Genomic DNA, 22,432 nt, shown 5'->3' with positions numbered 1-22,432 from the left:
CTGTCGGTTTCAATAAAAAGGGATTATTACTATTGGGCAGCTTGCAAGTGTTGCAAAGGTTTTGTTAGATGCTGAATGTTTCACTTGTGACATGATATGTGCCTTTCAGCTCCTGTTTGCTTCGCTCTCTGGCTTTGAGTGAACTCGGCACACCGCAAAACTCAATCTCATATTAGGAAATGCTGCTTCAGTCATCTATTTATGACAGTTTTTCTACTCTGGTCATAGAATAAATACAACTTTATCATGAGAAAATGTTCTTACTATTTTGGGAATCCTGGAAAGCATTACACTGACTTATCTCTGGTTTTGGAAAGTTATACAGTCTCAGAAGTAGCTTTAACAGATGCCAAATGTCCCCTCTTATATTTCATGAGCAACACTGAAAATTATTGGACACTTTATAAATTATCTGCACGTATAGAAGGAGGGCAAGACAGACAGTAGAAGCTGACAATAAATTAAAAATAGGAACTGGTAGCCCCAACATGCAGAAATAATATTTCAAAAGTAGTTTTGTTAAAAATCAGTGCTTACTCCAGTGCAACAATGAAGACTTATCACAGTTATTAAGGCTTATGTAACTGTATGGAGCTGCATTCTGTTCTCTTAGACAAGAAGGACAAATTTTGTCCAGAACTCTGAGCTCAGCAAAATACCACTGGCTGAAACAGTATGGGGACTGATAATCATCCCATGAGCTCTGACTAGTTAAACCCAGGGAGAAAGTTTAAAATGTGTCTTATCTCCTTCCAGGAACTTGGTAATGCAGTACACTGAGTTTTTGTTTTACTTTGATATGGTATTTTCAATCAGCAGTTTAGTATTTAAGCTGTAACTTTCTCAGAGTGCTTAACTTAACTTTAATTTACTGTATCATCTAACTTTTTCACAAACAACAGAAACAATAAATCTACCTCATTTTATAGGAGAAAGTCCTTTTAGCTCCTCTGTCAAGAAAAGAACATCTTTCACTATTCTTTTCACTTATTTCCAGCCTATCATATTAACCATATCCAGTAACAAAACTGTGATTTATTGAGGGCCTGAATATTTTTTCTCATTCTTGTTAAGTTTTTGTTTTTCTATGTTTTGCAAAACTTGAACATGTTCACTTTTTTTCCTACCGATGGGCAACTGTTGCTGTGCAAGTAAAGCCTCTGATAACAGAGGGCAGGGGAGTCCTGCCATCTAGTGAAAACTTGGAGCTAGAACTTAATAATGGTGAACAATGGTAAAAGGCAAGTGGCCTTGATTACATAAAATCAAAAGTAAAATCCACAAAATTCTGACTAAACTTTAGTTTTCCTGATAAAAATGGTCTATTCAAGGGTAGCTTGTTTTGTTTTTTTTTCATGTCCACATCCTAGACTAGGCCACAAGTCTGGGTACTAAAGGCTGGGACTTGAGGTAGTTGGACCTTACTTTAATGTATTTACAGTAATACACAGTAATATTGTATATTCAATAATATTCAGTATTTTCTAATGGGAAAATCCCCAGGAAAATATACTTATATTTAGAAAAATAATAATAGGTATTTTTAGGAAAAAACTCACAGGTAAAAGTTTGTTTTCCTGTAGATTAAGAGAAAGGCTCCAGAGGGGTTGCTTACCTTGTTTATAGTGGAGGGAAGGGCACTCAGGTTCTGGTCATGAGTGAAGAAGTGATTGTGAAATATATCTAAAGTGGAGAGGGATATGAAATAGAGGGAAATGAGATAATCCATTAAAATATGTCAGGACACAAAATTCCCAAATTCACACTACCTACTCTTTGATAAAGGAAACATACTGTTTTTAAAGCTGATGGGATAAGTCACTGCAGCTCACTGTCAGAAATAGTTTTTTACCAGTTTGTTTTATGTCTTTTAAAATAGTTTTATTACATTTATAAAGAATATGTAAACCATCCCCCCCCTCTGCCTAGCTCCTAAAGCATATATTCATGTAGCATTCCCACTGAAATCTATGAGAGTTTTGCCTGGAGTACAAATTATTGTCTTCCATTACCATGCAAAATGTTAATGGAGAGATAAAGACAAACCTTTTACCAAAAAATATCTCAGTACTTTTTCACAAGTACTTTTGCAGATAAAGCAAGCAATTTTCATTAGCAAATAATTTTACAACCACTAAATTAGATTCAAGACCTTTCAGTAATTTGTAAGTGTGAGATTGCAACAAATGGATTTTTCTGAAGTATGAGAAAGTATCATTCTGCTTGTCTATTTTAAACCCTTATTCAAGACATAAATTTGACTCATTTTCTGTAGAGGCATAAGAAGTATTTAACAATTCTCCTCCTCTAAACCCTGGCTCTGTATACCAACTTACTTTGTGAAGTCCGATAATGTTGCAAATACTTTATAAAAACTTATTTTCAGTTAAAAAGAATTTGCATATTCTATATACTATCCCAATATAACATAAGGCCTTTAAAATAAAATATTTTAAATGCTATGCCCAAAGACATACTGTGTTAAGAAAATTATCTAATAAATGGATGTTATTTAAAAAACAAATTTAATCATGAGTCCAAAGCTAAGGAAAACAGTGGTTGTGCGTATCCCTTCACTAAACCATGTCAGTGTTGTGCTGTAGGACGGCTTTTCCAAAGCAGGAAATGGGAAATCTCAGTGTAGCAGTGACCCTAGAAGGATAAGTATTCAAGATATATAAAAGCTAAGCAGTGCATAATGTCCTTTCCATTTTACCATGAGATATATGAAAGGATATTTTTAAAATTAATATCATCCTGGTTTTTCTTCTTGAAAATTTCTTTGCAGTTTTTAATTTAAAATATATACACAATAATTGCTGATTTTCTGAACTAGCATTTGAAAGAAAGTCCAGTGAGTTTTTCTATTAATATTTAACAATAGTTAACAGTAAAGTTATATCTTTTAAGATGCATGTCTTTTACAACAGGTAATTTAATGGAGTTGTCCTATAGAATATTAGATTTATATTAATTTACAAAGTGACTCCATTAAATAATCTTTGCAAGAGAGGTACATTATTCTGAGCATATTTGTTACCTGCACCAAAGAGTAATTTGATGAACTCATTGTTTGTATCTGTCAAAGTCTTGGTAATTCAAGTTTGGGAACTTAAACAAATAGTTCTAATATTTAAGGGAGGCAAGTTGCATGACCTATAAGCACTTCAAAGGAAATCAAGATTAGCATCCTAAAAGTAAAAATGAACAGATGCTTACAAGGAGGCTTCTGCTACTGCTTCCCAAATTGTAGCTTTACCTTTGGCTCAGTAATGACATGTGACAGCTGGCTGCCTGGTCATTTTAGACTTGTGCCCTTGTCCATCAACATGCTCAGATTTCAAGTCTCAGTTTCATCATTTTGGATTCATTGGAACCTGAAACAGAAAGTGAAACTCAAAGACTTGGGAATAACCTGAACCAACAGTGTGAAAAGTAATATCTGAATATGATTACTTAACACTGGATGTAAACAGAGGTGGGGTGTGTTGTGGTAGTTTGGCTTTTTCTCTGTGTTTATCCAAAATACTTGACACATACAGAACAACCACAAGAGGTTTTCATCAAGTTGACCTCTACACTTTGCCTAGCAGAAAAGAAATAAGGGGTGAGACATGTTAGCGCAGTTATGCTTTGGATCCTGAGATAAGGCAAAACATGCCACGGTCACATATGTGTAATGTATATATAAGCAAACAGCTGGTCTATCCACAAAAGATATCACAGCTGCTGGGTTGAAGGAAACCTTTTTAAGTTGTTTTTATGTTCATACATTGTCACCCCTGGAAAATGCTCCCACTTGCAGGCAGGTAAATGAGGTTAGTGAAAGCAGGATCTTCCTCTCCATCACTGTTTGGAACTGCAGTTCTCAGTGAGCTGGGTGAAGGCTCAGCACTGGGCTAACACTACCCTGCTGATCCCGCCTCGTTTCACCTGACATATTAAGCAGGATTTGAGCACAACTTTATGCAATAGCAATCAGCAGAACAAGTCATGTTTAAAACATGCTATTTGAACTTCAGCAGCAAAGGAGGGGAGTTTAGAGTCGACCTACATGATTTTAAACACAACTTGCCTTACTTGGCCTGTATTTAAAAGTGTTTAAATTTGCTGGCTAATACATTTCCAAACATAGTTTGTTTTTGCAGCCTGGACAGACTCTTATTCTCAAATTCACCCTTCAGACCATCTGACACAGCTGATATTTGCTGATATACAGCTGGTATTTGCTGATATTCGGAAAACCCTGTAAGGCACATTTACATATTCTTTCACACGAAGAATTATGTGGAAGATTGCGGGTTTATCTTTTCTGGAGAGGATTTTGACTGTGTTACGAGCCTTGACCCAATTTAATAACCAATACATTTTTGCACGTGTTTAGATGACATAGTTCAGCTTGTATTTAAGTAAATTACCAAACTTCCACTGACAGACTGGAAGAACTTGTGCTTTCTGGAGCTTAAGTTAATTTATCTTGCAAAACAGAAGAGCAAAGTAAGGTTCCCCAAATCTAGCTAAAATAGACCATTGCTAAATAACTCTGTTCTAAAAATAATCTGCCAGTGCTAGTTGGAAAAATAATTAAGAAAAAAATCCATACACCTTAACCAACAAAGGTTTACATGTTCTTCTAAAGGTTAGGGCTCTGTGTTCCTTACTTTTAAGCTTTTGCATTCCAGCCATTGTGCCAGTGGAAATGTTTAGCACTGGAGTCCCATCTAGTTGTTTAAAAGCTGGAGGCTGAATTAGCACATGAGTGTATACCCCGTTTTGGATATACAGGACTACATACCAAGCTGGTTTTGGCATGCTTCCCACAGTATTTAGCCAAATACAAGCATGTTTTGGATACATGGTATTATTAATTTCTGCTTATTTCCAACTGATGCTTTTCCAGCTCTCACGCTAGGCATGTTTTCAATGGAATAGAAGGAGCACCATAATTCACACTGATTTAAACTAAACAAACTAAAAAAACCAAACAGTGTATTCCTACTAAATTAGATTAGCTGCTTTGTATAGAACTTTGCTTCATTTTGTACTTTCTTTGCTGGAAACATTTAAAATACACTGCAAGACATAATTACTTGTCATTGTTCTGTATTTTCTGCCATTGCATTCTTATTATGAATGTGAATGTAATAGTAAGACTTCTGGCCAAGTTCACATTAAAATATCACAACAGGAAATGTTATTTACAGAGTCCTCTAGGATTGTGTCTGATTGTTTAAGAGGACACAGCTAACAATTTATGCATATCACGGAAGGCTTTTCTTTCAAATGCAGAAGTCAGTGTTCCTATTTGCAGCAGAAGTATTTAGAGCAGAAATTACTTTAAGGGACCGTATTTCATAAGTTAAATGCTTAGCACTCTGTAAAGGGAGAAGGATTAGCATAGCACTTCAGCTTTAAGAGGAACAATTCTGTGCATAGAATTAGCTATGGACAGAAATGATAACATTTAGACTGCAACCAGTACTCAATGAGCACTGGCTGGAACAAAACTGGCAGTAAAAAAGCTGGATATCAGCTTGAAGGTTTTAAATTTCAAACCTAATGTACACAAGTTACCCAGTGGATTTTGTTTTCCTTTTCTGTAATTTATCCCATCTGCACCATTTCATTAGAATCAGTCAGTGCCATAGTCAGTGGGAATTTTAGGCTCAGACTAACATATATTTAGACTGGAACACTTCAGTATGCACCAAAATCAAAGTGCTGTGTTTTGGTTACCTGCCAATACAACCTTGTGTTGAGCACGAAGGCCAAAAATCTTCAAAACACATCAGGACCTTGCTCTCAGTGGAGGCCTAAGAACAGTGAAAAGTGGCTGTCTTATTTGTGGCTTACGTGGAAGGTAAATTCTAACAAAAACCTGACTCTAAACTTGCCAGAGACAACAGGTTTAGACCCTGAGCTCTCTACAATGTTCTGCAGTCCTGGGCACAGCACAGACCATTCCTCTCTTATTTAGCAGGGAAACTCTGTCTGCAAGTTGTCATTCTAATTTATAGAAACAGATTTTGAATCCCTTAAGTATCTTTCTTTGTTTTACATCTCCTTCTTACATCTGGGACTGAGCACTGAATGCATGGGTAACCTTTTGCTTCAAAAGTGTTATGTCATCCTGGACTGAGTAGCTGTAGAACCATTATTTTATGAACTTGCCTTTTTGTAAGTATATTTTAGAAATATGGTCCTATTTAGGAAACTGGATGCTTTGGGTTTTGAAGCATGTTTTATATTACAATTCATTAGCAGATGAACTGGTGATGGGTCAAAACTATGAAGAAAGTAGATAAACCGTGGTGTTTTATACTGCTGGTTTCATTTCATACCTTCTCCATAGCATAAACATGCCATGTATGGCATAAATTGCTTCAATATTGAATTTATATAAAGTTTCTAAAATAAAAGTAATGTAAGACACTATATGTCCATTGTGGCTCTTCACAGCAACAGAAAGAAAAGCAAACAGAATGACAGGGAAGCATAATTTAATAAGACTAAATTTGCCCTTCCTAGTACTCTCTGCCTAATATAGGAATATCAGGAGCTGTTTGCTGTCTGAAGGCAAAGGTGGCAAAGCTGAAGCTCTGTTTTAAAAACCTAACAGTTGAACTTGCACTAAAGGAAGCCTTAACAGAGGAGTTACTTTTTTCCCATGAACTCATTGGGAGCTTTGCCATTGACTTCAAAGGGCAAAGGATTGGGCCTTAGTTTGTATAATATAGTGCAGTTATTTAATTGGAAGCAGATATCATGAATAAAAATCCTCATTGGGAAGAGTGTAGCAGATTTTGTTAATGGAACTATTTAGTACAGATTTCTGTGTCTAGCAGAAATAATTTCCTTCTAAGGAACAAAAGATCACCTTAGACTTTGGAGTATTGTGACAACATGGTTATATAATGTAACTTTTATTCAAGTTATTTGGTAATTATTTGGTATATTTCTTTTCCAACCTGTTTTGGAAACCTGTGTGAGGACAAAGATACTCACTTGAGCTGAAGGCATTTCAATCTGCTTATCTGTAAAAGAAAGAAATGATTGCTAATAGAAGAGAGTAGACTGACATTACTAGAAACTAGAAGCCATTAATTAAAGGACTGATAATGTATCAGTGTAAGCTAAGGAAAAAATTTAGACAGTGGACATATCCCTCCATTGCAAATATTTACTGGTTGAAGGCACTCCTTGTAACTGCCCTCTCACTTTCTTTAGCTGTGCAAACAGACTGACCTGTGTTGGATGAATGGTATTCCCTAAACAATTTAGATTTCAGGGCTTTGCTAACTCACCTCATTTTGCCTGACAGCTCGGGCAACAGTCCTACGAGCAGTTTATCTGTCAGGTTTGAAGTGTAGAAACCCCCAGGTGAGGAGAGGAAGGAGGAAAGGGAGAGGAGTACCAGGCGGCTGGGGGTGATATTTTCCAGCAGGCACAGGTGTGGCTAGACAAGTCTGTAACTCCATGACACACCCATCTTGTAGATGTGTCTCCAACAGTTTAACTGGCATCCTTCTGGAAAGGTTCTAAGTGTCCATCGTGTCATCTGTAAGAAAAGCATCTCCATGGAGAGCTGTACAACAGTAATTGCAATTGTTGTCTGTACCTGTGTAATAGAAGGTGTTCCCAAGGTGTGCTGCTAACAAGGAGAATCACGTCATGAGTTCTGACATCTTTATCCACCACCACTGAAACAGTCATCTCTCTACTTACCTCTCTAAATCCTTGTCTTCTCTGCCAGGAAATCTTGCTATGCTTTCTGTTACCATTCTCACTGTAGAACTTCTATTTAAATACAGAAGTACAGATACTCACTTAAACATCAGTTTCAGTGAATTCATTGCAAATTGTGGGCAAAATGCCTCCAACTTCAAGCCTTGTTTTTTGGTTAGAATAGTGCCCATCACTTCCACCGAACTTCCTTTGGACTGAAAGAAATACAGGAAACTTTCTACTTCCATGAACTCTCTCAGCACAGAAATCTCTGAACTACTGGAACTTAACAGATGTGGCTGGAATAGAATGATCAGCATTTTGTTCCACAAATTACATTTTCCTGTTTTGCACAGATCACTTCAAAGGCCAGCTGCCATAAGCCACTGATTCAATTACAGAGGATACATATGGAAGTAATCTGAAAGGGATAAATAGGTTTCTTTATTATCATATATTCATAATGAGCTTTCTGCATGCTGAAATAATACTTGCAGGATGGATAGTGTAAGACTCACTTGCAAAATCCTTCAAATTAGAAAAAACTATCATTAAGCAGGGATGTTTTAAGCAAATTCCTACATGTGATACTATTTAATGTCTAAGATCCTCATGAAGGAGCAGCTGTTAGACATCATTCATAGAAAAAGAGTCCAAAGTTTCAGAATTGTTGGCTTTCCAAAAAAAAAAAATTAAAAGGATATATAGGAAATTAGAAGTGTTTCACCTAAATTGTCAGTCAGTGGAGTAAGTATATTATGCTGGTGAATATAAAATAAGCCATTCACAAAAGTGGAGAGTTTAATTATAGAATGCATATTAAGATTACATAATTAGCTTTTGAAACAAAATTTTAGTATTAAATTTGTTATCTCGTGGTATTCATACTGTTAGTCAAAGTCAGTCTTTAGATGCATTGTGCATTTTTGGAGGTATCTGAGGTACCTGACATTTGACAACCATAACTAGGACACTGTTTCCTTTGGAGCCCCCCAGTCCCTTTGGTAAATGAATTTGCAGTGTGCCTTTAAGTCCACTTTGAATAATAACCTTTTCATGATACTGACATTATTGATTATCACTAGATGGTGCTCTTCACAATCCTCAAAACCATAGATAGATGAATGTAAAGACAGTTAGTTCTGCCTTGGAGAGGTTTTCCTTGAGAGATGTTTTCTTACTGAAGCTGAAAGTATTGTTCAGCTCAGTTACACTCAGACCACATAGCAGAATTAATGCCCTCAGGAAAATTTCTATATAAACCAAGTCAAGAATCACAGAATATCAAATTAATCAAAATCATAACATCAAATTACTAATTCCAAATCTTCCTTTCACTTCTACTTATTAGTTCCTGCACACAAATAAAATGTAATCCCCTTAAGGAGGGCTCCATAAATTTGTAGTAGGGTTTGAGTTGTGGTTTCATAACACTACAGTTAGGACAAATTTTGATCTTAGAAAAAACCTGATTAAAATTATTTCAGTAGAATTGCAGAAGAAGGAAGCAGTTGTAATCCTTTAAAGAGAAAAGTATTTCTGCACCTGACACCATATTATGAACATTAAATAGTAATATTACACACAACTATGGATGAGATGCAGTGAAATTATAATTAAAAATAGTATGAAAAATATTATCTCAAACCTCAGTTCCTTGCAGCTCAATATGACGACAGCCTGAGCAGACAGGGCTGGGAGCCCTGGAGGTGAAAGGACTCTCCCAGGTCTTGCATCCAATTTAAATCAAATTTTGAGCTATATTAAAATGGTGTTTTTAACAAATTCCTCATTATCCTTTCTCTGCCCTCACTTTTAGTCATGACTTCAGTCTGTAACACTAGATCTTCACTTTACTAATTTGATTAAGAATAGACTAACATGAAGTACACCAAATCCAAGACTGCATCATGACCAGCCATGGTGTTTGAAATCTACCTGAGTTTTGCAGCTTAAGCTCATTTTTACTCTAATAGTTTAAAATTAACAGATGAGTAGTACAGGTGTGATGTAACGAAATTTTTCATGGTTGAATTTTCCTTTCAAGGACCCTGATGCAGCTCCTAAATGTGCCACATTTTTAAGTCAGTTTCCACATCCCCAGAATAAGGTTATCAAAGCATTTCTGATCTCATGGCACAATTTGTGATTATAGAAGGGGTTTGACTTTAAAACTTCTTGTGATTCTGTTTCAGTTTTCTTCCTCTGTATTTACAGGAACAGTGGGAAACAATCCAATGAATCTTAATGTAGTGAAAGACCCATGAATGCTTCTTTTTGTACACTAGCAAGAACAGTACAAAGGCTACAATAATTAAGCCTGAGGAGGTAGTTATGGTTGTGGCCTTTTTTTTTTTTTAGAGTTACACTATGAACAAACAGAGCACTGAAATGCATGTCCTGAGAACAATAGTGCCCAGCCCTGTACCAGCCTTCTGGGTCACTCACTGGTTGTTTGCTTCCAGGCCTGATTTGCATAAGAGGCCTGCAAAGGTTGCAGAGGCTGGGAATTAGCACAAATTGATATGGGGTGCTAATTGATTCAGGCAAAAACTAAAGATGCACTGACCTGTTCAAATCAGATTTGCATTCAGGCCTCTGGATTCCTGCATCGTCCAGTGCTGAAGAATTAAACCCTGGCACGGTTCATCAGCTGCTGGGCCCTAGGATAAAAATAGACAGACAAAAACGGGATAATGTGTTAGCTTAATCAGCTGAATCTGCAAAGGGTGGGAAGGAACCCTTCTTCTTATGGAAAATGCTTTCTTTTTGGCTGTTTTGGGTGTTGCTGTAGGCAACAGCATGGCAATCAAGCTCACCTAAAATGAGAGCCAAACCAAATCTTCCCCCAAAACCTTTTACTGCTCTAGACCCAAATACTTTTTTAAAGGTTGAAAAATACTCATTGTTCCATGTTTTTGGGCAGGTATGGTCCATCAAGAGCAAGGAATATGATTTATTCCAGTGACTGGATCAAATGTTCCAGATGCAGACCCAGTGATTCACAGCTGTAGGAGTTACCTCACCTCAGCCCTATGCAGTGCCTCTCTTGTCTGATAAACAACTAAAAAGCTTCTTCCAATAGCTTTCCATCAGATCATTATGAGAATAAAGGATATGTTACAAAATCCTCTTTGCTTTTACAGTAGTACTACAGAAAGCAGTGTTCACCCATGGGGATTTACATATAATATAATTCACATCCATGGCGATTCATATTCATGTTATACCTGTATGTCCCTTAAAGCAAAAATTGCACTGTTTAGTTTAATTTTAAAGTTGTCATGAACTTTTGTGGATTTCTTCAGTTTCACATTTGCAAGATGCTCTCAGGCCAGACATTTTCATGCACTTGGGTTTCCTTTTGGCCATTTAACTTGGCTCACACAGGCTTTTTGTACCTCTAGTTTCTCCATTATTTGAACACATTTAGTCCCTCCCTAAAGCAGTATCTCAAATACAGATCCTGACACGACTGCACTTGGCTGGTTTTGACTAGTTTCTTCCATGCTAAAAGAATGTACAATCCTCTCCAACACAGTGACATTAAAATGCTTTTGCTGTGGTTTTCAATTAATTGTATAAATTAATAAGAAAATATGTTTCAGGGCAAAATAATAAAGAGAAAAGGAAACTGGACACTAATTCTAACACTGAATTTAATTAATGGAGGTGCTGGCATGTGACATCTTTTTAAACACTACATCATCCTTAGAAATTGTGCTTCCCAGAGAAACTTGAGGAGATACTTGCAGTTTATATAATAGGTGCTTTTTCTCAAAGTTATATTAGTAAGAGGTGTCAGCAAAGTCTTCTGAGGCAATCTGAGTCAGTTTATCATATTTTAGGAGAAAAAGAGCACTGTACATTTTCATATTCCTATTCAGTTGCTTAAAAGGTCACTCCTGATCTTCAGTTAGTTTTAAAATGACTCCTCACATCACCAGCATACTGAAAACTGTGACTGTAAGAGTTTCTTAAAAAGCTAAAATCAGTGCCATGAGATAAGGACTTACACAACCTATCAATTTTCAATGTCCATAGTAATTTGAATTGTTGGGAAGCACTTGCTCAGGAAACAAATACAAAATTATGGAACCAATTCACATAAATGTCTTTTCAGTTAATACCTGTGCCTTCACAAGTTCCTCCTGGCCTCTACTCCTTTTGTTTGGTGCTTGGCATTTGGAAAAATCCTGCAGATCAGGGCTGACTTCAACATTACCAGGGGCTTGCTTACACTCTTTGGAAAATTCACCCTATGCTGTCCTATTGCCAGATGTTCCTTGAGACTGTTTTTCTTTCAGAAATAAGCTCTGAAAGCAGCCGAGTGCATGTGAGAGGAGAAAGCAATGATGTCCATTTCCTCTTCTGCTTTTGTCTCCTGTTTTAAAGTTAGTATTTGACCTTTGTTGGGAGTTGACGGACTTTCCATAGGGAAATGTCACATGGGGGATTTTGGATATGTAGCTGCCAGAGTCTTCATTTCAAAAGTACTTACAAAAGGTGCCTCTTAATTGGTACAAGATGCAGTTATTTGTTGCTTTCCTATGCAGTTTTCAGTCTAAAAATCAAGTCACGGGGATGTAGCATGGTTTAGGATTTAAACACAGTAAGGTTACTTGGAGGTTCCACAACAATGCAGCCAAGTCTGATGCATAATTTAATAGTTGAAAAATATGCAGGACATCATGGAGCAAAGTTGGAGCAACAGTAGCCACACAAAATGAAAAGGGATGCTGCTATCCTAGAGTAATACAACTTGGGCTATCTGGAATCTTTCTATGACCATGTTGGGGAGAAATCTGACAGCAAGTAGGTTTTTTATGGCCACATGTTAATCTTCTTGAGCAGGATGAGTTATTAAATTACATCCTCAAAATAAGCAGCTCTTTCATGTGCACTTGTATTTTCCAGATGTATGATACAGTCAAGATTATCCTGTACATTTGCATGTGCTTGTTTCTTTTGTTGTTATTTTCAGAAAATTCTTTAAAATTATTATTATTCTATCATCGGAGTAAGATTTGAAAATATTTTTTTATTTTAGTCTCATAGCATTTTCCTGTTATGTTTCTTAATCCTTATTTCTATTATTTAAAGTTTTGGAAGAGACCAAGATTTAATTTAAACTAATTGAGCAAGTAGGAATTTTGTCCTAGGTTTCACTCATTTGAGGGATTCAGCAATATCAGTGATATTTATCTGTCATACTTAGCAGTATGTTTTATAAAAATTAACATTATAGCAGTAGTTTTATAAAAATTACATCCATGCTAAAAATAAAAGCTCATATGGGATCGATGCATTTCATGAATTGTGGGCCGCAGCCTTCTGTCTATGGAACTGCATCCTTGACTTAGCAAATGTCTGAAAGCTGGCACAGATTTTGGACAAAGATCATGAAAGTACTTCAGCATGTATCTGGGATGAGAGATGCCATATTATGTTTGTTCTAATACATAAAAATAGTAATTCAGAGGAAGAAATTTAAATCAAATTGTAAAAAATGTATGCCAAAGGTCTGCTTGAAACAATACTCCAGATTCTTATATTAAGAATTGTCAAAAATGGCAGCATTAAAAAAAAAATCCAACTGGCTCCTTCCCAAGCTCCATGCCTTTTAGATTTCCTTAAAAATTCAATCTATAGTTTCTGAATAATGCAACCATTGTAATTCAAGGACACTCCCCTGCTGGTTTTGATTAATTTATTTTAACAACACAGAAGAAGTCTGCTGTAGCTCCTCTGGTAACATAAATCCCTGTTACAAAGGATTCTGCTGTCTCCACCTCTCTAATAAACTATCGTGTCAGGGGTTCAGAGCTAAATGGATGGCAATACAGCTTCAACAATTCATCTCTGCTTATGTGTCTGAACTAATATCAGGTTTTTGTCCTCTTCAACCTTTAAATAATTTACAACTCTATTCTTACCTTCCTATATAAGTAACAGATCCAGTGAAATAGTTTAATTTGCATGCAATCACACCTTTTATATTTTAAAAATTAATATCTTGAAAGGAATGTCAGATATCTTAAAAAATCCCCATAGCCCATCTTTTTTAAACTTACTGTGGGTCTCCTGACAAATGCAAATTTCCTTACAGTACCAGTAACCAGAATCTGGTTCTTACTTGAGCTCCAGCTTCCATTAAAATTACAATACATTTCTGGATGTCCTGGATTGCAAAGTGATCCGACCCCCAAGGCAGAAAAAACCCAAGTAATAAGTAATCTCAAGCTTTTAATGTTTTAATCTTTTTTCATGTGGTACTAGAGAAACTGGTATTTGCTGGTTGCAGAGCTAATGGAATAAGCTTGGCAGGCCCAGGGTCTGAGAACAAAATGCCCAGTGAGGACCCTTAAATACCTGTTATGGTTTCTACAGACAGAATTGAGTAGCACAACAAAGCTGCTATTAAAATAACAGTGGCTTTCAGAGGTTCATGGATTGTCACAGCAAATTATATTTTCCCAAATCCTAAGAGCATATGTATTGTCTAGCATTAAAGCAGCATGATTCCTTTTGGGAACCAGACAGCACTTTAAAAAGAAATTGCTGTTAGCTCACTTATACAATTACATACTCTTGAACTGTCTTCATTTCACATAAATATTAAATACTCCTTTGTTTAAATTAATTGATTTTAAAATATTACATGAAAGGAAATCAAACAAATGTCAAGCTGTTTCTTACAGATTTCTGGTAAACTTGCTGCTCATTTGACATGTTGCATGTGTCGTTTCAACAATGCCCTTATGTGTGAGTGTATATACAGATGTTTTAGGCTAAATTAAACAATGTTCTATAGCTAGGACTGTTTTTGTAGTCCAAATAAAGTAGGTAGTGTTTTTATAACTATCAATTCTTGGGTTATGGAGAATGTCTTCAAATAGAAACAGAAAGAGGTTTATCTTTACAAACAGGTCTCATTCCCTTAAAAGGAAGTTGTTTCTTTTTAATTCTGCTTCTTTGGAGAAGTGACTACAAACTGGGAATGGTTATTGTATGACTCATTTGGGAAGAATAACTACAGTGTAAAAAGTTCAGAAAGGATTTTAATAAATCCAAACCAAATTATCTTCTGTTTTGGGCATGATAAGGATAGTTTGAAAGAGCAAAATATGAAGTTTTTCAGAATGCTGTAAGTCAACCTAATACTGTAGTATTTTGAGGGGAAGGGGGAAAAGGTCAGGAAAGACTAAAACATTCTGCCTCAGTTTCAGTTCTATAGATAAAGCAGAAATCCCCTTTCTTAAGGAAATTTTAATTTACTTGATTCTGGTCTGGTTTAGTCTGGCAGTGAGCTCCTGCATGCACCAGGCAAACCACTGTCTGCCAAAACCAGACACTGAGCTGAGGAACGATCCCCTACTCAGCTATGCACAGATAATGGGACATTGCTACAGCAGTCTATGTACTTCAGGTACTTGGAAATTCCCCCAGACACCAACACTATCAGTTAAACTGATAAAAATTTTAACATTATTCCAATAAAACAATATTAATGCTGTGCACAGCAGAGTCTGCAAATGCTACAAGGGAATATTATTGTATTACTCCCTGCATTGCCTTCCCTGCAATGCCACAAAGGATACAATAGTAAAGTTAGGACATAAAAAACGTCTGTTAATGTTTATGATTCAGCATCCTTTCCTTACAGCCCTCATCTTAGTTTTTTACAGTTTTATAAACAAAATCATGTCTTCTGCATGCCACTTACAGTTCTGCTTCTCTTAGTGCTGCAGTACTTGAGTATCCTGCCTTTCAGGGGGAGAAACTGGGGTTATGTCTCATAAAGCAAAGTTTTAACAGGATTTGTGATCTGTTCATCTTAGGAACATGCATTGAAAAAGTGCAGGCTTGCTCACGCAGTAGCTGGGTGAGGGATGATGGCTGTTTAGCAAGTGTTCCATGAAAAAGATGGAAAAATGTAAATTTTTTTCCAAGTTCAGCACTAGTTATTTGCATATTGCTAATCTAGCATGAGAATTTTAGAAAATTTTTATTTTCTTTCTCCTTAGTGTATATACAATATAAAGGAATTTGTCCCTTGTAGTCAAGCCACATTTCCTTAAATTTCAGACTATTATGTGGTTTTTGTTTGAAAGCTAATTTCCAATGTTGTCCATTTATATAAAAGTTTCCCAAAATGCTAGTAGAATTTTTTTTATTATCTTCTCATGCTTGAAGCACTATGAAACTTTTCCCTGAGTGTTTCTCCTAAGATTAGTTCAACTGAGGCTGAAGTTAATAGAAAGTGACCAAGCGATTTCAATGGGAGTTTCATATTTGGAAAGCAAAATCATGACTGTAATTTGGCAAGACTACTGATGAATCTGGACTCCCATTCCTAGGAATTTTACAGGAAAATGCTGAACATTTCAAATTGTCATGAGGCTAACTGCATTTGAATCTTCTGAATATATCTAGAATGTCCTATAGTCTTCAAGATAAGTTAAAAAAAAAAGCTTCAAAACGCTCTTCACCCCACTTCCAGCTTTCTCATGTTAGACCATTTGGGAATGTTCTGGCCAAACAAGGTTCACAGATGTGTCACAAGCACTCCGTTCTTTCTGCAAACCCAGAAATAATGACTCTATGCTTTACAGTCTAGCCCAGGTTTTACAGTAGAGCTTAGCCATGCACCGCTGATGCTTTATGAGGTACCTTTGATGATGGGAGATCTACAGGCAAAGCCATAATTTACCACTGCAGTAGATTGTGGATAGACAAATTATAGAATTTATAAAATTATAATATATTTAAATATATATATATATATATATATATATTTTATAGATCTCACATTTTAAAAAAGGTATGGGCGAAAGTGTTGCTGCTGCTGCTGCTGTCCCAAGTGCTGTTCATTGTGAGGACCTAGAAGGTTGCTATTTGGGAAGGGTCCTGCTGCTGGGAATGGGAGGCCAGCTGGGACAGGAGGCTCATTCTTGACAATAGTCTGGATAGTGCTCTGCCTGATAATGAGGGGAGTGATATTTAAACAGACTGCAGAAGAGAGTCTGTGCCCCTTTTAAAAGCCTACCCTGGACCTGGTTGCCAGGGAGCTGTGGGAGGGTGAAGGCTGGCAGCAGACAGGGAAATAATTCAGCTGAATTCAATTAGAATGCATCAGTAGAACTAAGTGAACTATTAAAATAAACAGTTTCCCTAAATCAGAAAGGGTTATGACCACAGAAATTGGAGCCTTTACAGATTTCTTTATACCATATTGAGCTATTCATGCTTTCTAACGTGAGCCACTGCATTACACAGTTGCAAATGTGCTGAGGATATGATTGTGTTTAGGCTGGCACACGTGGCAGGGATCCACCTTGGCCATTCTGACACTGGTCATTTTTCAGGATCTACAGCAGGCAGAGATACAGCAAGGCACTGCTTTCCCCACTGAGATTGAGGAGCTGCTGCCTTGGTTTGTGGATCAAAGGGAACCAGCAGTAACATCATGAGAGAACAGGACTGTGAGCAAACCCGTCCTTCCCCCTTCTGCTGAGGACTCCTGCTGAACACCTGCAGAGAGGGCAACAGTTCCTCTGGTAGAATGGCTCCAGATTTTCCAAATATCCTGATCAAACCACTGGCCAGGATATAACCCTAATGGAGTAGAAACAACCCAACATTTTACTAATGCCTTCAGATATCCTGGATCAATCTTCCTCTAAGTACTACCTAATTGATTTAATGACAGTGATTTTCTTGATTTAAAAGGAAGAATCCTGAGTATTTCCCGGACTGTAGATTTAATTTGTCTGGCACTGGTATAGGTATTCATCAGCCAGCAAACACCTACTATTTGTTTATAACAGCCATTGCACTTCATACTAAAGCCAGAGATTTAGCAAAAAAATGGGTGTGAGAAAGTGCTGCTTGCAATTGAGACAAGTGGGTTCTTTGAGCAGTATAGGAGTGGATTTCCCTACTGCTTAGACTTCCTTGATGGTAGCTTTTGCAGATACTTATGTCTAATTGAAAAATCAAAGTGAAAAAACGGAGTAATACACAGCAATAGCCATGAGAAGAGCATATACTGCAAGAGATTGCTAGGTCATATATTCAGGGGAATAATACAATGTTCAGCAGAGACAACAGAAATACTTACAAGTGTTGAATAAAGAAGTACCTTGGCTTTTAGGTGGTATTCTCAAATTATGATTTCCTGCCTAAAAGAAAAAAAGGATAATGAAGATAAACACAAGGCAACAATGAGAAATAAAGGAAACAATTTTATAAAAAATAATAGGGCAGGCAGCAACATACATTGTGTATATGAAAAAAAGACTCCAAAGAAAGTGTAGTGACAGTCCATAAAAATGTTACCTCAAACTGCTGTGGAATTTGCAGCTGAGCTCCTATTTCCTTCAAAGGTTGAAAATGACAAGTTCCTGTAAAGCAGCCTTCTCAAAGTTGCAAAGGCCAATGGTTTAGTTTATATTTTTCCTACTGCAGAGCAAATGACTGACAGAGGTCAAGCACACAACTTGAAAGTTAAGTTCTTTCCCTGAGTCCCTTTCTTGTGGCTGCCGCCCCTTGGTGTTCCACTTTCTTGGTTTCTGAGTTCTCCTATGCATTAGTTGGCAGCCTCAGCTCGTAGCAACACAAATTTACACACAGCACCACCAGAATTCCAACTTGGTGTATTTTGAATGCCTAATTTTAAACCAACCATTATGGAAGAAAACTCATCAGATACTTTTGCTGGAGGAAAATCTCTCTGCTCACAAAATAAAATATCTTTTGCCTGCTTTTTTGCACTCAGAAGCAGAAATATAAATTTTTGAAAGTTTTTTTTTCTTCTCCAATACCTTTTTTGGTTATGGACCAGTGGTGCTGACAAATATCCAACCCTTGCCAGGAGCTAAACTACTAAATGTCAATCTAGTCCATTTTTGACAGTACACGTGCAAGATATGGCCACAGCTGTAAAACAACATTTTTAGCATGCTCCTTAGAATAGCTAAAATCAAAACTGCAAGATAAAGCAGAGCCAGTTTCAAACCTTGTTGTATAACTGCAATAATTACTTCTGAAAAATAATAGCTTGATGCACAGAACAAGGGTGACAAGAGGTTCTATTAATCAAAGTGTACTCTAATGGAGCTAAAGATAGAGTACAAACCAAAAAGTCAGAAATATTACTCAAACTTCCTAGCTTAACTCATTTTAAACTCCTGCAATGTGGGTGAGAATTCTGTAATATTTTGTGCTTATACATTCTGAGGCATTTGAATGCCAAGACTTAATTCTTAACTTGGGCCCAAGATTGCTCCAGCAAACTCATTTTAGAAACATAAAGTTTAGTTTTCATATTGATGTGATCAGCAGAACTGATTAATGGCAATGCAACATGCTGAAGGGCTCCATTGGAAGAGCTGGTTGCAGTAATTATTGCAGCAGTTACAAAGAGCTGATGAGGGGCAGGGATGAGTTATGAATCCACACAGAATAATCCCACATTACAGGCCAGGGCCTAAACTTATGAGTCAGATACAGCTTTTTCTGGAAATAGTTAGGAATTGTGTTTCCAACTACTGCTCTTACCTGCAAACCTGCCTTTATCACATATGAGTTGTTAAGTGGATCAGTTCTGATCACATTTTGCAGTCAGAGCCTCATCTAAAGTCTCATTGTCCCTCATCCCTCTGTGGGCTCTGACACCCATAGTGTGCTCCTCTGATTTCCTTTTGCACAGAAACATGAGCACACAACTTTCACCTTGAATTATCCACTTCTAAATTACCTTGGTCTAAGAAGTGGTCTTCAAACACCTTGTATTGCCTAGTCTAACCTAACTCCTAACCTGGGCCCTATTTTTTTTCTGCTTTCTCCTTGGTTTTCTGGTCCTTTTCTTCTAAATCCTTCCATATACATCAACTACATCAATTCTAACATCAGCTGGCTGTTAGGGTCATCTTTTTGGTCATTTCTACCAGGGGAAACAGCTCCACTATGCTTCCCCCTGTTTAATGGCATATACATGTCTTTCCTGACATTTCCCATTCCTTCATCTGTCAGGTGTTTTAAGGAAGGGAGTTCAACAGGCAGGTTTGAAAGAAACCATTCCAGGTAAAGGTACTGGGAAGCCCTGATGCATAATGAATACAAAAGTTCAGTCTGGGATTGTGAGGGTTATCAAACAGGAAAGAACAGTAACTAAAATGTATTAACTGCTTCACTGTGTGCACAAGAATGTGTAAATGATCATGACAGTAATTACACTTGGTTCACAAGCCTTCAAACATACTCAGTATGAAATTCTTTCTCATTTATGCAGCTGAGGAAATTTACTTCAGCCAGCAGGTGGGGGAGTCTAAGAAAACTGCTTGGACTATAGAAAGAGAAGATATCTGTACTGCTGAGAGGGCTTTGAAGACATGCCAAATTTATTTGGGGGTTTTTGTCTTTCAATAAGGTTAAGACTCTTCAAGAAAAATCCTAGTATTACTTCTACTCCTCACACCAAAAATAAAGCCCAAATGAAAAGAGCATCAGGGACAGTCATGAAAGAACTTTTATGGCCCTATAGATAGGATGTCCCAAAACAGAACCGTATACAGATGAAATATTGAATAATTTACATGTTATGCATTCAAACAACCATCAGCCAAACATGTCTTTGAAAGTGTTGATATGAAATACAGAAGTTGCTAGTTCCCAGCAAAAATCACCTATAGATGCTTGTAAATAGCAACACTCTGTTACAGGATGCTATTATTATTATGCTTCAGTATTTAACTAGGCTTGGCAGGCAGAAGGAAAAACAAAAATATACTCACATTCTGGCAATCTACTGCATGCTGAATTTTAGAGCATTGGCCATGCAACCATCTTGTCCTATTTAGGAAATTTTTTTGTCTAGATTTCTTTGTTTGGGTTCGAAAACGTAATTGCAAGCTGATCCAAAATGACAATAAGCTTCATCCCAAGCGCAGTAGGAAAACACAGATACAAATGCTGCTTCACTGCTTGTCTATAAGGAGGATTGCAAAGGATCTTTTAGGCTCCTAAAGGAAGAAGTCTGTTGCTAGTAACTTTCAGGCAGAATTTACTAGTATTGCTGATTTGCTACATTTGTACACAAAATAGTAAGGTAGGTAAATTTCAAGACAGCTTATCAAATTCTTACACAACATAAATGTTCTAAGCATGAAGCATGGAAAGACTAGATTGTAGTCCAAGTTTGGGTGAAAAAAAGTAGCAGTTCCTCTTGTGCAGCTAAATTTGGAAAACAAGAGACCCCAGGTGTGCTCTGCAGTGGTTTATGGGTTTCTTTAAGAACATTATGCTACTCAGTACAAGTCAGGCCCACACTATCCCATTCCTCAACAGTGGGTATTGGGGCTTCGTTGCTTAATAAATGGAAACACACGAAAAGTGTTTGGTATTTTCCTTCTTTTTTCTCTCTCCCTGCATTACATAAATCTAAATTTTCAGTTTAAGATTACTAGAGATTCAAATTCAAATGACCCTAAATGTGCAACTACCTTTTGGCCACATCTAGACAATTGCTCTGCCTCCTCCTTTTATGATAGTCCTTCATCATTAAATCTTTTGTGTCAGGAGAGGTAACTAGAAATTTCAGGCTTCCAGTTCTCTGTTCAAACTTGCTTTGGAATCTCTGAAGGATGCAAGGGGTAAAGCACATTGGAATTTCTTTATGAAGCCCTACTGATAGCTGTGCTGTTAGATCTCCTGTGGCCACTGTGGGGGAGATGGGTCCAGTCCCCATGGAGACATCCAACAATCCTCTTTTCTAAGTAACTGAACAAGTAGACTTTGGTGCAGCATCACACAGAGGGCTGTCATATGTTACTGCAGTCTTATCTTTGAGCTTTTTCTCCTCAGATGAGTTCATATTTTTAATCCTAACATGAATTTGACACGATTTTTGGCCAAAAAACAAGGCTAGCTCTGTGCCAGAAAAGCCCAGGATAAATGTGTCAGAACCTATTTTCATCTGCTTAGTTAAGTCTTACAGAACAACATTTAAGCCCTTCTCCCCATCCAGAACTATGCCTACCTTGAATGCTTTGTTTATTTGTACTCAGGATAGCTAGGCAACAAGGGAACAAGTACCCATGACCTGGTAAAACTGCATTGTATTAAGCTGTCTGTGTCCAACTCTATTTTAATGTCAAGAGATGAAATCAAATGCAAAATCTAGACCAAAACCATGGAGCTGTGGGTTTCTAATGTTATCTTCATCTCTTTTTTTCAAAAAATTAATACTGCTACCACCCAGCGTCACTGACAGAAACAACTGCAGCTTTAACTTCTGATCCAAATCCTGCAGCTTCTTGGGGCACTGAACTCACATTCGATTTTTTACTATCAGCTGAAGATGCAGTTGTGATGAACCTGTATCTCCTCCCTATTAGAGTGCATAGAAAGCAATGCATCATGACCTCTGAGACACCCAAAACGAGCTCTTGCCAGAGGAAGCGCGTGGTACCTGATGAGCTGTGGCTCTGCAAAGGGCTCTGGCATATGACAGAGCCAGGCACAGTGTGAAGCCTGTCAGGCTGAGTGTGAGGTAGGTTTGTCTGCCCCTGTATCCCAGTGTGGATCTGGGAGTACTGGGGAGCACCATGGAGGGCGCAGGAGCCGCTTGCACGCGTTCTTTTGGGTGGAACCAGATTTATGAGCCCAAGCTCAGGGCTGTGGCTGCAGCCAGCAGAGGCAAGGA

General features: G+C 37.3%; 1 protein-coding gene across 2 annotated transcripts in view; it reads left to right on the top strand.

Annotated features, from left to right (window-relative positions):
* The window catches only part of SYNPO2 (synaptopodin 2), a 78,051-nt gene that overhangs the window by 429 nt on the left and 55,190 nt on the right, over positions 1 to 22,432 (top strand). The gene's annotated exons all lie outside the window — the stretch shown is intronic.

This window comes from Anomalospiza imberbis, chromosome 4 (genome assembly GCF_031753505.1).
Source record: "Anomalospiza imberbis isolate Cuckoo-Finch-1a 21T00152 chromosome 4, ASM3175350v1, whole genome shotgun sequence".
Taxonomy (NCBI): Eukaryota; Metazoa; Chordata; class Aves; order Passeriformes; family Viduidae; genus Anomalospiza; species Anomalospiza imberbis.
Note: the sequence above shows the minus strand (reverse complement) of the source record. Positions and strands in the feature narration are given on the sequence as shown.